Genomic DNA, 14,637 nt, shown 5'->3' on the forward strand with positions numbered 1-14,637 from the left:
TGCTTCAACATATCACTTGTTAGAACTGAAACATGGTCATATAGGGCTGAGTTGGAACTGAAAAGGCTGAGCTGAATATTGTGGCAGAGCAGCTGCTTCTCTACTCAGGAGATGTGAGGATTATGGACCCTCATGAACAGCTCATCCTAAACAAACCTTTTGAAATGGCCTGACCACCTATGGTTTCCAGGATGTTGGCCAGACAAGATGTTTTGTTTTCTTCACTGGAGAAATGGACCCCCTATTAACACCTGCTTGGTTCAAATGCAGAATTAGCTTGGCATGTGTTTCAGCATAGATAACAGGATCCTGCAATGCCATGTAGATCACTGTGGCACAAAGGAAGTGCTCATCAGGTAGTGGGTGAAAGTTGTTACTGAATTCTGATTTAATAGTGAGAACAGAATTTCCTTGAGAACAATTAGAGCTGCTAATGAATAGTGGGTCACTCAAGGGCAGGAAAACAGAAAAAGAAAAGATTGCTTTGTTTTCTTCATCCTCAGGTCAAGGATTAAATGTATTAATACATGCCAGGCAATGACTGATGCTGATGTATTTTTTTCATAGCAATCCAGTGAGGTAAGAAATGTAGTCCGCTTTCTCATGGGCCAACAGAGATGCTGGATAACAAAGTGCCCAGGATACCAGAACAAAGGGATCTCCAAAGATGCTTGCCCTCTTTCCGAACTTTTCCTGCAAATACATGGTTTCCACATCTGTAGGATTCTGCTGGCTTGAAGTTCTAATGAAAAGTATGCAACTGAGCGTACTTAAGAAACACCAGATGAGGAAGACTGCTCGTTTTATGAAATGTATGAAGAGGAGTTTTGAAGCAGAATATGGATTATAAATTATCGATGTACAAGACAGAACAATGATGGGTTCTCAGGTATTGTATTTTAATTTCCAGAGATTTCATTATGACTTTCAGATATGCTGGTTTGCGCTAATATAGAAAGAACATAAACTGCATGGTCAACATGCATGTTTGCATGAATCGGTAGAACTTTTTCATAGAATCATGTTTGAAGCTACCGCCTTCATCATCACCAATGTACCATACAACAATTTTGGCAAATAAAGTTTCTAGATCATTTGGGTGAGTTTATTAGGTATAATTTCCTCCAACAGAGGTCAAAGGTTGGGCCTCTCAATCAGTTTCCAAGATGAATAACCTTTCCAGAGCAATTACAGTAGTCTTCAACTTAAAATCACCATGGAGGCCAAACTTTCTGTTGCTAAACAAAACATTTAAGTGAGTTTTGCCCCATTTATGACTTTTCTTCCCACAGGTGTTAGGTGAATCACTGAAGTTCTTAAGTTAGTTAACACATTTGTTAAGTGAATCTTGCTTCCCCATTGACTTTGGTAAATAAATATGAGTCAGTTGTCAAGTATCCAAATTTTGATCACTGAAAAAAAGTCTGAAAAATGTTCATAACTTTCACTTTTTTTCAGTGTCATCATAACTTCAAACAGTCACAAAGTGAACTGTTGTAAGTTGAGGACTACCTGTATTTGGTCAAATTCCCAATTTCCATGGCTATGCATCTTCCGCATATACTTCTTATACATCCACGAATATTGAATTGAGATATTGGTAGATTCTTATAAGATTTGCCATTGTTTACAAAGGGTTTTGACTTTTGAAAGTTGAGCAATAGTTTTCCCCTTCAAATAGTCACAAAGTGAACTGTTGTAAGTCAAGGACTACCTATATTTGGTCAAATTCCCAATTTCCATGGCAACGCATCTTCCGCATATACATCTTGTACATCCACGAATACTGAATTGAGATATTGGTAGATTTTTACAAGATTTGCCATAGTTTACAAAGGGTTTTGACTTTTGAAAGTTGAACAATAGTTTTTTCCTTCTTCTTTTTCCCTTCTAAATTTATTTTACTTTATTTTTATACCATCTGACTCTCTAAGAACTCCTAAAAGTTGCAATACAATGCCAACATTGATGCATCATACTTATGACAATACACTACGCTGTTTATGATCCAATCTCTATCCTACAATCTCAGATATTATAGTTCTGTTTTCACTGTCCTATTAGGAAGGAGGGCATAATATAGGGGTCCCCAAAATTGGCAACTTCTAAGACTTGTGAATTTCAACTCCTAGTCTGTGCTGGCTGAGGAATTCTGGGAGTTGAAGTCCACAAGTCTTAAAGTTGCCAAGTTTGGAGACCTCTGGCAAAATAGACTACTCCAGAGGGTTGATTCATTAGTGAGGAGCACTGCCTTCTCCCCCCCACCCCAAGCATCCCTTGCAGGGGGAGAACCTCTATCCTTATTTGGAAGGCATAGACCAGATGGGTGGTTTGAAAGAGATGCTCCTGTGGCTATTTGGGTGCCAAACTATGTAGAGCCTTATAAGGCAAAACCGGCACTTTGAACTGTATATCCAGCCTATTGGTACTTAATGCAGAGCCCAGAGCAATAGTGTTACATGAAAACACATCCTCCCAAGAGGGCTACTGCATTTTGCACCAATTGTAGCTTCCAAGTAATTTTCAAAACACCGTTGCAAATTTGTATGCAAGAGGTGACAAGAACATTAATATTACTGTTGCCAGAGCCTCTTTTTACTGGAAGAGCTGCAACTGGCATTTTCTTTGAGTATTTAAAAGGAGGAAAATTGGGGGTGGGGGTGGGGGGAGAATATTGAATTTTGTCTGAAAGGATTACCAGCCAAAAATTGGATTACCCAGAAGGGTAACCAGAAATGGTGGGATTCAAAATTTTTACTACTGGTTCTGTGGGCATGACTTGGTGGGCATGGCAGCGGAAGGATACTGCAAAATCTCCATTCCCACCCTACTCCATTGTCCTGTGCAGGGCAACAAAAGATGACCCAGCCGATCAGCTGGGACTCAGGAGGCAGAGAATAGATGGGGTGGGGGCAGTCAGAGGTGGTATTTGCCGGTTCTCCGAACTACTCAAAATTTCTGCTACCAGTTCTCCAGAACTGGTCAGAACCTGCTGAATACCACCTCTGGTACCCAGTTACCCAACATACTGAAAGCATCCTCTTAAATTTTCATAAGCACAAGCCCTCACTCAGCCACTACTTTCACATGGAATTCTAATAAAAACCAAAGTGGTATATCCTGAAGTTGCTCGTTTTGTTTTTGTTTTTTTTAATATGTGTCATTTTTGGGTGAACCCAGTTGATTCTTCAAATCACATTGTCGTCTTCAGAAATAGACTGGTGACATGTCAATGCTGTTGATGCTGGTGTCTTGTCTAGTCAACACAGCTTCAGTCCTGATCTTAAGTGCCTTTTACTTCCCCTCTTCCTCTCTCATACTTTGACTAATTCGGTGTAAGTAATAACTCCACCACAATTTGTCTTTGGTCACTGAATTCAAAAGCACACAAATGCAAGAGCTCACGCATTATATTCCTTTAAAAATGGCCTAAGGTATAAATCAAAAGCTGGTAGCTTCTTTGGCAGTATAAGAGCTATATTACTGAGGCATTACATGGACAATCTACCAAGCTCTTTTTTATTATTATATTATTTATGCTTCTTTATCTCTATTATTTACAATCACTCTTATTAGGGGCCTTTCTCTGACTGAAATCTTACCCATTGAACCAGGGTTCAATCTTATCCTACTGAATTCATCATCTATTGTTTTACTTTCATCAAGAAAATCATCAAATTAGGATTATAACTGTGAATGGTGGGTAGATTTGTACCGTGGGACTGAATCACAGTTAGGATTTCATCTTGAGAAATAAATATATTGCAATTGCACCTTGTCTTGATTTCCAGAAATGGTTGGCATGATCAATATGGAGATACGTGTGATCTAAAATTCTTGTCCCAAAATCAAGAAGCAAGTATATTAGGAGCCATTGTAATGCAGTGGTTAGAATGCAGTATTGCAGGCTAACACTGCCCCACTGCCAGGAGTTCAATCCTCACCAGCTCAAAGTTAACTCAGCTTTCCATCCTTACAATGTTAGTAAAATTAGGACCCAGATTGTTGGAGGAAATATGCTGACTCTGTAAACCACTTAGAGAAGGCTGTAAAACACTGTGAAGCGGTATATAAGTCTTAAGTGTTATTGCTATATTCCGGAGAAATAAAAGCACTTTATACTGCAGGCACTTTTCTTTTTCCAGCCGTTTGCCTCTGATCAAATATAGCTTCTTGGTCCACTTGCTCTCAAGCCATTTTGTCCCTTCCAGATGTTTTAGACAATGTCTCCTTCCATTATTTTCTTGGGCTTAGCGACAGCTAAACAAAACCAATGTCTAAACCTGAATCCTTCTACATTAAAAATAATCCTATGATAGTCTCCAAACAATATTGCTTCCAATTAAATGCTGAGTGAGAGCCAGTTTGGTGTAGTGCTTAAGGCAGGCTTGTCAAACTCAAAGCCCGTAGGCCAGATGTGTCACATGCTGGCCACGCCCACACACAGCTTAGCAAAGGGTGGCAATATGTCGCGGCCACGCCCACACACAGCTTAGCGAAGGGTGGCAATATGTCGCGTGACGATGCAAGTTTGACACCCTTGGCTTCAGGCACCAGAGACCATGAGTTCAAGTCCTGCCTTAGGCACAAAGCTGGCTTTGTGATCTTGGATCAGTCATTTTGTCTCAGCCCTAGGAAGGAGGCAATGGCCAACTACTTCCGCAAAATCTTCTCAAGGAAGTTGCAGGATCTGTCCAGGCAGTATCTGAGAATCGGACATATTTAGTGGAATTTTTTTTTTTTAAATTAGGTATGTTTTATCCTTCCATAGAAGTACAGCTTCAAAAATTAAAAGTGAGTATCTATGCCTTTCAAATTTATATGTTTAGTTTACTTTGTTTGCTTGATATATATTTAAATTTATGAACATACTTGTTTAAAACACAAAGAAGCGCATGTGGCGGTGCTTCTTAATAGAATATCATAGAATAGAATGCTTTATTGGTCAAGTGTGATTGGACACACAAGGAGTTTGTCTTGGTGTAAATACTATCAGTATACATAAAAGAAAAGATACATTCGTCAGGAGTCGAGAATCATAAGGTACCTGGGCAGATTCCCAAAATTGGGTTAAAGTGATTTTTCTTTGGATAAACAACACACAAACCCAATTACTCAATCACAAAAGACACATTTAAATTGAATTAATTTCTTTTTAACCTGTATTGAGTAAAATGGTTTGGGATAAATGAAGGAAAAACTTTAAGAAGTCTTGTTATATGGAATTGCCAAATGGCAAACTGAAGTAAACTTGCTTTGCTTCAGCAGGTGACACTCAAAGTAAGCACAATTTATTGCTACTATTATTGGCGAAAGAAGAGCTGCATTGATGGGTAATGTCTGTTGTAGAGAACGTGGCTTCAAAGAATGTGGAAGGTAACTGTCGGGTGAATCCACCCCACCTTCACTATAAAATTCTACTTCCAGTGAGAAGGAAGAGGAGGAGCCCTTGTACTGGGTCCGACAGTTTTACCTGTGTATGATTAACCTGACAGTCCAGCAAGTCCATCATTCAGCCACGCTGGGGCATTTCGGAAGACCTTCCTCCAGACTCTCCTTTGTGAATTTTAGCTGGCAGTCAAGACCAATTAAGCCCAGTTTCTTCAAAAATACATGCAGTCTTTTCTTTTTTTAAAAAAAAAAGGTGGGGGGCTTCTGAAAACCCAGGAAACTCCTTTCAGAGGAGAAAACGAAGATAAGGGAAAGAGGTGTAACAACACTTTCCACGCTGGAGTTTCATTTGGAGGGTGGGGTGGCTAAGACCAGCTCCCCAACTGGACCTTTGAAACAAAGCTGCCCCTCCCCTCCCTTTTTCCCTCCGCCTTCTCCACTGACATTTCCCAGAGTGATCAGGCTGTCTGTCTGACTCCGTGCGCCGGGACACGCGGTCCCTCCGGAGAAGCTGCAAATCGCGCCGCAGTTCCTCGGTGCGCCACGCCCGTCTCTGTCAGAAGATTGGCATTGTTGCCCCGAAGTGGAAACCACCGAAAGAAAGCGGGAGGAGAGGTTGCTTTTTTTTTTTTTGGCGTGCACGAGCACCCGCGCGCGGGCACCCGCGCAACGCCTCGGCAAAAAAAAGCGCTGGGTCGTAAGCCCTTGTTGCCAAAAGCGCTTGCTCGGCGCTTTCTCAACCGGGCTCCCAAACACGGCCGTGGGAAGGAAGGGGTTAGTCCCCGGCTTCTCTCCGCCCTCCCCTCCCCTCCCCGAAAAAAATCTGACACAAAGATAAACAGATTGCTCCCTCCCTCCCTCCCTCTAGCCACAATTTATGAGACTTTCTAAAGAAAGGGTGTGTGAGTGTGTGTGTGTGTGTGTGTGTTTGGAAGGAGCGAAGGAAGAAATCGGGGGGAAAAAGGAAGGGAGAAACGGTCCGCCAACGTGTGAGCGGCTGGGTGGGTGTCGCGTCGCGTTAGCCTGGCATTCTCCCACCCACAGCCGCGTCCAACCCCGGCGTGTGCCGGCGGGGGCCAACAGGTCCACGTAACGAGCCGCCCTTCCCAGCCGGCACCCCGAGACCGGCACCTCGTGCAGGAGGCGGCCACTTGGTGTCCCGGGGTGAACCTCAGAGCAGCTCTTGCCAGCTTGCCAAGAACTGGAGAGGGAGGAGGAGGAAGAGGAGGGAGCCCGTCTGCTTGCCTACCCGTCGGACAAGGGAGAAGCCTGGCGGCGACAGCAACTACTCCTCTCTCCGGGCTTCAGGGGCAGCGCGGATCACCCCGCGAGGGAGAACTTCGGGACCGAAGGCGGGCTCGGCTCGGGCTAAGGGACCGACAGCAACGACACGCAGGACCACGGAAGAGAGGGGATGGCGGGCTCCGCGCAGACCTCCTAGCCGGGTGAGTGCCCGGGGCTGCCTCCTGCGGGCCTGGGCGGGGGCTTGAGCGGGGGATGCTGCTCTCCACGCGGCGGCCCGGAGGGTGGGGCGGGAGGGGCTGCCATATGGTCCTTTCCGCCTGCCAAAGCGGCGAAGGTTCAGGCGGGGCAAGGCGACTGTGACTCAGCCGAAGGTCTGGGCAGAATCGGCTTGCGGAGAAGGCTCCCCTGCGTAGCCGGACTGACGGAGGCCGAGGCCGGCGGTTTGGCAAGCCGGCCTGCCCGCCCCTGCAGACGGAAAGCGCCGCTGAGGAGAACCCAACTCGCTCCTTCGCTTCCGGCCGTCGCTCCCGCCTGGTACCTCACTCCTAAGAGGAGTTGTGATCCAGCATCCATGGTGCTCAGCCGGCATGGCAAACTGGGGGACGGGGTGTCTTTATCTGCCTCCGCAAGAACTGAAGGCTGCAGAGAAGCCTACAGGGCTCTAACAAGAGGGCTCCTCCCAGACGGTTTTATTCTTTTTTTTATTCCGCAGTTTTCCCTTCGACTGCTGAGTGGGAATCCGACTTTTCCCAGGAGCGACCCAGCCCAGAGAAAGTACGGGCCGGTTCTCTTCCACGTCACATACACTCCCCTCATCTCGGGCAGTGTGGGAGAGTCGCTGGCTTTCAAAAGCTCCCCTTAGAGCAGCCTTGATTCTCATCATTGCGCTTTCCCTTACAATGCACAAAAGGGGAGTGGGTTGTTTCAGTCAGCCATCTAGGGAAGAAAGATGCTTTTCTTGTGGCTGCTTAATATCTAGAATTGCGGCAGTCGGACGTGGCGTCAAGAGCCACGTTATTCTTGGAGCTGAACTATTAGGCAGAGCAGTATTTCTGAGGGGAATGCTCTTTTCCACCCTCCCTCTTTTCACTGTATGTAATTTCTTTCTCCATTGTTGCTGCTGCCCATTGAAGTCCTTGGCTGAGCAAAAAGGAGGAGGAGGAGGAGGAGGAAGAGGAGGAAAAGCATTATAACTCAGAGGAAATGGCGTTCGAAACTATCCCTTTCTTTCCTTAAACAAAAAAATATTGATTCAAGAGTTATAAATACTAAATCATACTTTGGTGGGAACACATAACGTTTTGGGTCCTTTCCCAGAAAAAGCCAAGCAGAATCCTCTTTTCCTTAGACATGATCGTGTTTGCCCTCTGCAGCTGATTTCATTATATGCCAAACATTTCTGGAGGGTTATTTGTCTCCGGGAGAAGTGGTCCAGCCCCCTGGTCCAAAGCACAAGGGCAGGGAGAAGGGGTTAGCATACAGCCTCCTTTTTCTCACTATCCAAACTTAAGTCTTCGCCAGGACACTTGGAAGGCTGCTGAGAGCTTGTGAGCATGACACAAGGGTTAAGTCATTTCTGGTCATAGTGTGCCAGGAAATGGATCAAACTGATTCACAAGAGCTAAAAGGATGGTTGGGGGAAGGGAAGAAGGTATGTGATCATCAAAGGCCTCCCAGTCTTTGAGGAAGCTGATAAATTCTAAGGAACATGCTTAGTGAACAATGAGCAGAATTCATCTGTTTGGAAAATCAAATGCCCTTTTATTTTTCTTTTGCTGCAGTGTGTGCATCCAGGGCACTTTATTGCTAGTTTGTTCTGAACTCTGTTGCTTTACCAAACGTATTTGGTGTTTGTTGTTATGTACATAACAGACACATGTCAGGCTTGTGATGAAAGACGCTTTGCCAACAGACTGAACAAGAGGCAGCCCAGACGCATAGCAGGCGCAGACAAAGAGAAGTAAAACAGCAGGGAGAAGAAAACAATGTGTGTCAAAGGACCACCCATAGAAATGGATAAATGGGGGGTTTGAGAGGAAGTTGGCATACATTTGGATAACCCCACCTGCCAGACCAAAGACCAGATGCTCGATCTTTTATGATCCTTACAAACTGCGAGAGGACTTTGATTTGTGATGATTGAAAAGTCTCTTTTAATTTTTACAAGACGGCTATCATTTGTCCCTTAGACTGTGTTGGTGAACACTCCAAGGTGACTATTTTTTTTTTTTTATGTAAGGGAAACCATAAATCTGGGAGAAGTATCATACAGTATCATTTTCTGGGGTATGTGAAGAAGGGGGAAAGAAATTTGTCAGGATGAAACTGTGAAAAGTACATCAGACGTAGCACACAATAGCCTTGTTTAGGGAGGAGGAGGCCCAAAGTGGCCACTGTTTAGAACAGACAAAGGTAGAATGTTTCTGCTCTTAAGCCTGCTCACTTCTAGCACTTTTGTTGGCTTCCAATTGGTTTCTAAACATACTTGCCTGTTACAGTTTCATCTCTCTAGTATCCAGGTTGGACATTTCAGGTGCCTTCACTTAAGGCAGAGAAGGAACTTGGAAAATCCTGTGAACAGAGGGGTTGGAGAAAGCTGTCTGAGATTACAGTAGAGGCGAAGGCAAGGCAGGTCAATATACTTCCATGTGATGCTCACCCAAGTCCGTTTACACAGCCATATTGCCTCTGAAGTGCTGGAGAAACTGATTGGAACAGCAGCTGGCTTTGTGTTGAAGCAGCTTCCCCACATTCCCAGCTCATGACTTTGCTCACATCTGGTAATGTTGCTGCTCCTGTGTGATTTGTGGAAGCTTTAAGATGGCAAAAGCTTTAAGTAAATGCATCTGAAAGATACCAGACTGGGGAAGCTGAAACCGAGTTAGAATTGCAGGGCAAGGTTTTTGGATAAGGCTGTACAATCACCATGTCTTGGTTCCTGGAAATTTTATAGATGTTCCAGATGACATCATCTCTCCTTTCAGATCCTTTCTTGGTGTCTGCTTGCCTCCTTCTCTCTCTCCCTCTCTTTTGCCTTAGTGCACACAATATTTGTTAAGGAGGAAAGCCTCCCACCAAAAAAACCTGCCCAGCTTATGACAATACTTGTCCTTCTGAAGGTGCCCCTTCAAAAAGATGAAGCAGTAAGAGCCAGATGGATATTTCTGGGACAAGGACCACTGTAATAAAGGCCCTCCCTGAACACTAGAACCTAGAATAAAAGTTCCTATAAGTGAAGGACATCTGTCAGCATTCAACCAGCATGATATGCCTTCTAGTCAATGTTGACTCCTAATGACCACCTGTATTGGTTCATGAAGTTTTCTTGGTAACGTTTTTGGAAGTAGCTTGCCATGGCCGCCTTCTTAAGGCTGAGAGACAATGATTGGCCCAAGCTCATTTCCTGCTTAAGGCAACACTACAACTCAGTTTCCTGGTTTCTAACCTAGTGCCTTAACTACTTCACAACACTCTTTTTTTTTCTTTAGCTTAGATCAAAGATTAAAGATAAATATGCAGAAATTGTCATGTGTAAGATCAGGCGCTCCTGTTATCTCTCACTAGAGAAAGCAGGATTAGATTCAATGAATAGAGTAGAATTCTTTTTTGGCCAAGTGTGATTGGACACACAAGGAATTTGTCTTAGTGCAAATGCTCTCAGTGTACATAAAAGAAAAGATACATCCATCAAGAGTCAAGAATAATAAGGTACAACACTTAATAATAGTCATAGGGTATAATAAGCAATGAAATCATACTAGGAAACAGTCAATATAAATAGAGTGATGGCATTTGGGAAAAAACTGTCCTTGTATCTAGTTATTCTGGAGTGCAGTGCTCTGTAGAGTTGTTTTGAGGGTAGGAGTTGAAACAGTTTATGTCCAGGATGTGAGGGGTCTGTAAATATTTTCACAGCCCACTTTTTGACTCGTGCGGTATACACATCCTTGATTGAAGGCAGGTTAGTGGTAATTGTTTTTTCTGCAGTCCTAATTTCTCTCTGAAGTCTGTGTCTGTCTTGTTGGGTTGCAATGGCACTTAACTGCAAGGGGGGGAAATCTAAATGTTATGAGACCACTCCTTGTGTTTGGAGCTACAAACTGGTGCATGTTTCTTCACCAAATTCTATAAGTGGTATTTGGATGGACATGAGTCTGAGGGGCTGTGGGTCCATCCTTCGTTACAAGGTTGAGCAAAGGGTAGATTAATAGCAAAGCTGAGAAAGCAGCATTCTAAAAGTCCCATGATGATAGCAGCAGGTCTGGTCCTTCCCTTCAATTCCAAAATGTAGTTCCTGATCAAAGGATATAGACAGGTAGGGTGGCCATCACCACAACTGCCAGGGTCAAAGGATAGATAAGCAAAAATACCATCTTGGGGAACTAGAACTTCTGGGGTGTTCTTCGCCCCAGCAGATCCTCACCTTTTCTTTTTCAATATGCTCTTCCTTTTCTCTTTGTCTCTCATCATAGCACACTGTTCTTGCATCCTCTGCCTCTTCTCTCTTACTCATTAGCAAGCATTACCAACATGGATATTGTAGAGGACTATGAGAAAAATCTTGGGAGATGAGGAAAAGCCGTAGCCACAGATAAAAGAAATCTGAGTCCAAAGGAGGGATGGGTTAGACACCTTACCTTTCTCTCTTGCCTTCAATGTTCAAAAGAGATTGTTTGCTTCTCGGGTGAAGTCTGTCAAGGAGGGAGGGAGGGAGGAAGTAGTATCCTGCCATATGTCCTTTCAGAAAGGAAAAAAAGAAATGTCCATGGTTACTAATGCAAGAGTCCTCCAGGGCAGGGGTTTCCAACCTTGGCAATTTTAAGACTTGTGGACTTCAATTCCATTCTTCTTTGGCCCTCAATCATTCCCAGCATTAGACTCTTCTCCATTGAGTCCTTCCTTCTCATTAGGTGGCCAAAGTATTTGAGTTTCATCTTCAGGATCTGGCCTTCTAAAGAGCAGTCAGGGTTGATCTTCTCTTGGACTGACCCCTAGGACAGTGAATAATAAGGAATGTTAAAGCTGGCTTTTGTTGCTTATTTGCCACTTTTCTTATATTTGCCAATTCCAGTTTGCTTCCCTTCTCCTTCTCCTTGAAGACTGGTTGGCCATCAGGTAGTCAGGTTCAGTCCTCCCATTCTAGAGCACCTAACAGAAGATCTACTTCTCTCCTCTTCAGAGTTATTTCTGCCATGGTACCTTCCCATATTTCTTTATTTTGTGGTGTTTCAGCATGAGAGATGCCCAAAAGGTTGAGAAGAATTTGCAAACGAGCCAGCCTACAGAAGATAACCAAAAATCTAGAGAAGACTCACCTCATCACTGCTCCAGTGCATTAGGTATTCCCTTGCCTAGCTGATGATATGCTGAAAAGGGATATAAAGCAAAGTCAGAAGATACAATCAATCACCATCTCTGTAATGGATTGGCAACACTTGCAAGTTAAGACAACATCGTTTGGCAGCAACTCAAAACTGACCTAATGGAAGCAACATAGAGACTGAGTCACTTTAAGGGGATCCTAGGACGGGTGGAGAACATTGATTCAATAGTAGAGAAAGACCCCTTCCCCATAGATTGCACAGTGCTTCAGAGTATGCAACCCATGGGGCACAATTAGATGTATATTTTGACAGGTGCTCCTTTGGGGTTTATGTACATGTTTAAGGTGAATGTGATGTGAAACCATGCTAGGAAAAGAGTAGATTTGTATAGAAAAACTTTTGATAGGGCCCCTCAATTCATTCAGACACTTCTTACTATCCCACCCATCCATTCACACACAATGCTTGCCATCCCATAATCTATTGTGAACAACAGGACAGGAGAACAGAGGTTTTATAGATGTGAAAAAAAAATAGAAAGCAGGGTGGGATAATTATAACCTGAAAGCCAAGTTCATTTAAATGTGTGAGAGGAAATGCCCTTACACAAACCACTGCTCAAAGAAAGCTTCTGGCAGTGGTCTTAAATGGAATGAAAAGTTCTTTGGCAAGATCATTTTCATGCAGGACATCTACTATTTCTGTAGAATTCTTCTGGAAATTTTCTCCCTGGTCTTAAAGCCCTGTTTAGAAAACAGCTGAGCCTTGTCTACATCTAGTTGGGTTTACCGAGTGTGCTCTAATATCTTGGCAGAAAGGAAATTGTGCGACCTCCCATCTTTGGCAAAATTGCTGCTTTGCAAGCTGCTTCTCCTATGATGAGTTTATTAATGGAACTAGCTGGTAAGAAGTGGGACGTGTTATGAAACTCCCAACTCCAATGAACTCAGGTGAAGCCCTGGCTGGCATAGATGCTGCAGGAGTTTTTTCCCAGTCAAAAGGTAGGAGATGTAGGTAGCAAGACAAAACTTGTGGGTTCAGACTAGCTCTTTAGAGCACACTTACATCTAACTATCGATTGTGCAGCACAGCAGGGACGTTCAAAAGCTACGCAAGCCGATTTGGCTTGGCCTGCGCATCGTGGAAAAAGGTCTCTCTTTTGAATTGGCAAGAGTCAGGAATAGATTCCTGGAAGAGGATCCTGAAAAAAAAAACCTTAATAGGTTCCACAGATGATGGTTATTATTGGACTAGATCAGCACAAAAAGCCTTTTAGCTTTCAGTTTTACTTAGACATCAATTCTTAAGTGGTGGGATGGAGTTCATTGGAAGACTTCTAGAAGGGCAAGGAACTCTCAGCCAGGTCTGCCTTGAAGGGAATGAAATGGGCTAAAAGAAATGAAAAAGTAAGTTTTGATGGGGGAAATGTGTAACTGGTGGTCCTCAAACTGAGGCACAACTGTATAAGTGCATTTTCTCATCTAACCATCTTGTGTTATTCTCTCTCTCTCTCTCTCTCTCTCTCTCTCTCTCTCTCTCTCTCTCTCTCTCTCTTTCTCATTCTCTGTGTGTGTGTGTGTGTGTGTGAAAGAGAGAGAGAAAGGGAATGCATGCTTCAGATAATATAGCTTTCCACTTCATTTTTCCCCACTGTTTTCATGTTTTGTTTCCACACAAGATGTATTAAGGAATTCATAACAATATTATTTGGCTTAACATTTTTGATTGGTGGTAGCTGAAGCTCTTTTTCTGGAAAGACTCAATATTACGTTTTAACATGCATATACGAAGTGATATTTGAATATCTCAGATAATCTTTATAATACTTTGCCTTCTGCTACCACATTCTATAACTACACTGCATGCAGGTCTTTGTGCTACTAGGGTGGGGTGATAGGCAAAGGAGGCAAGTGACAAAACTTTGTCTCTTACAAAAGGGGGGCATTTCTGTTATGCTATGCATACTACAAGACATTGGCACTACAGTGCTTAGTAGTGAATGCCTATGCTTGGGATTAAGTTACATTAAAGATTCTTTTCTCCCGGACAAATCAAACAAAGCACTTCTTTAGAACAACACTGCTTATCTGAAGATATTGAAACTGGCTAGGTAGATCTGATGGTTTCAAAAAGAGAGTCTCAAAGGATTTTGGCTTTGGCTTTTTGACAAGTAAATCTTGCAATCTGTATGACCGAGAGTGATGAGGCTTTAATGTCCCTGGGAGAAACTCTTCCCTTTAACCCATCATGCGGTAGCAAGAGACTTCTGAGTGGCTTATTATAAGCTTTGGCCCCCCTATCAAAAGATATCAAGGAAACTCTTTCTCTTCTGCTCTACCACCAATAGGCAAAAACATTTATTTAAAAAACAGATAGGTTGTTGGAAAATATCCTAGGGTACAGGATGGATACTCTTTGGTTTTATTTTTAATGATATTTTTGTTGCACTTTTAATAGTGCTTTTTAAAATGTGCGTTTTAAAAACATGTATTAGTGATAGCTGCTTTTCACTCCATTTGATGTTGTAATCAACCAATAAATAATTTATAAACTCTAACCTCTGAATAGTCCCTTGACTTATGTCCAGGGGCCCATGTCTAGTTACACCAGGTTGAGTTTGGTTGGCCCCTCTGCAATGAATTCACGGGTGTGGGTGGAAACCTTTTAGTCTCTGCAT

At 43.3% G+C, this 14,637-nt stretch overlaps 1 protein-coding gene across 2 annotated transcripts in view; it reads left to right on the top strand.

The window, feature by feature from the left end:
• The first annotated feature begins 5,847 nt into the window (after positions 1-5,847).
• NAV1 (neuron navigator 1) overlaps positions 5,848-14,637 on the top strand; it is a 249,009-nt gene continuing 240,219 nt past the window's right edge. For both annotated transcript variants that reach the window (XM_026713013.2, XM_026713016.2), the window contains exon 1: positions 5,848-6,836. The gene's annotated coding sequence lies outside the window, so the exon portion shown is untranslated. The remainder of the gene's footprint in view (positions 6,837-14,637) is intronic.

Source organism: Pseudonaja textilis, chromosome 3, assembly GCF_049901715.1.
Source record: "Pseudonaja textilis isolate UNSWEBS1 chromosome 3, rPseTex1.2, whole genome shotgun sequence".
In the NCBI taxonomy this organism is placed as follows: domain Eukaryota; kingdom Metazoa; phylum Chordata; class Lepidosauria; order Squamata; family Elapidae; genus Pseudonaja; species Pseudonaja textilis.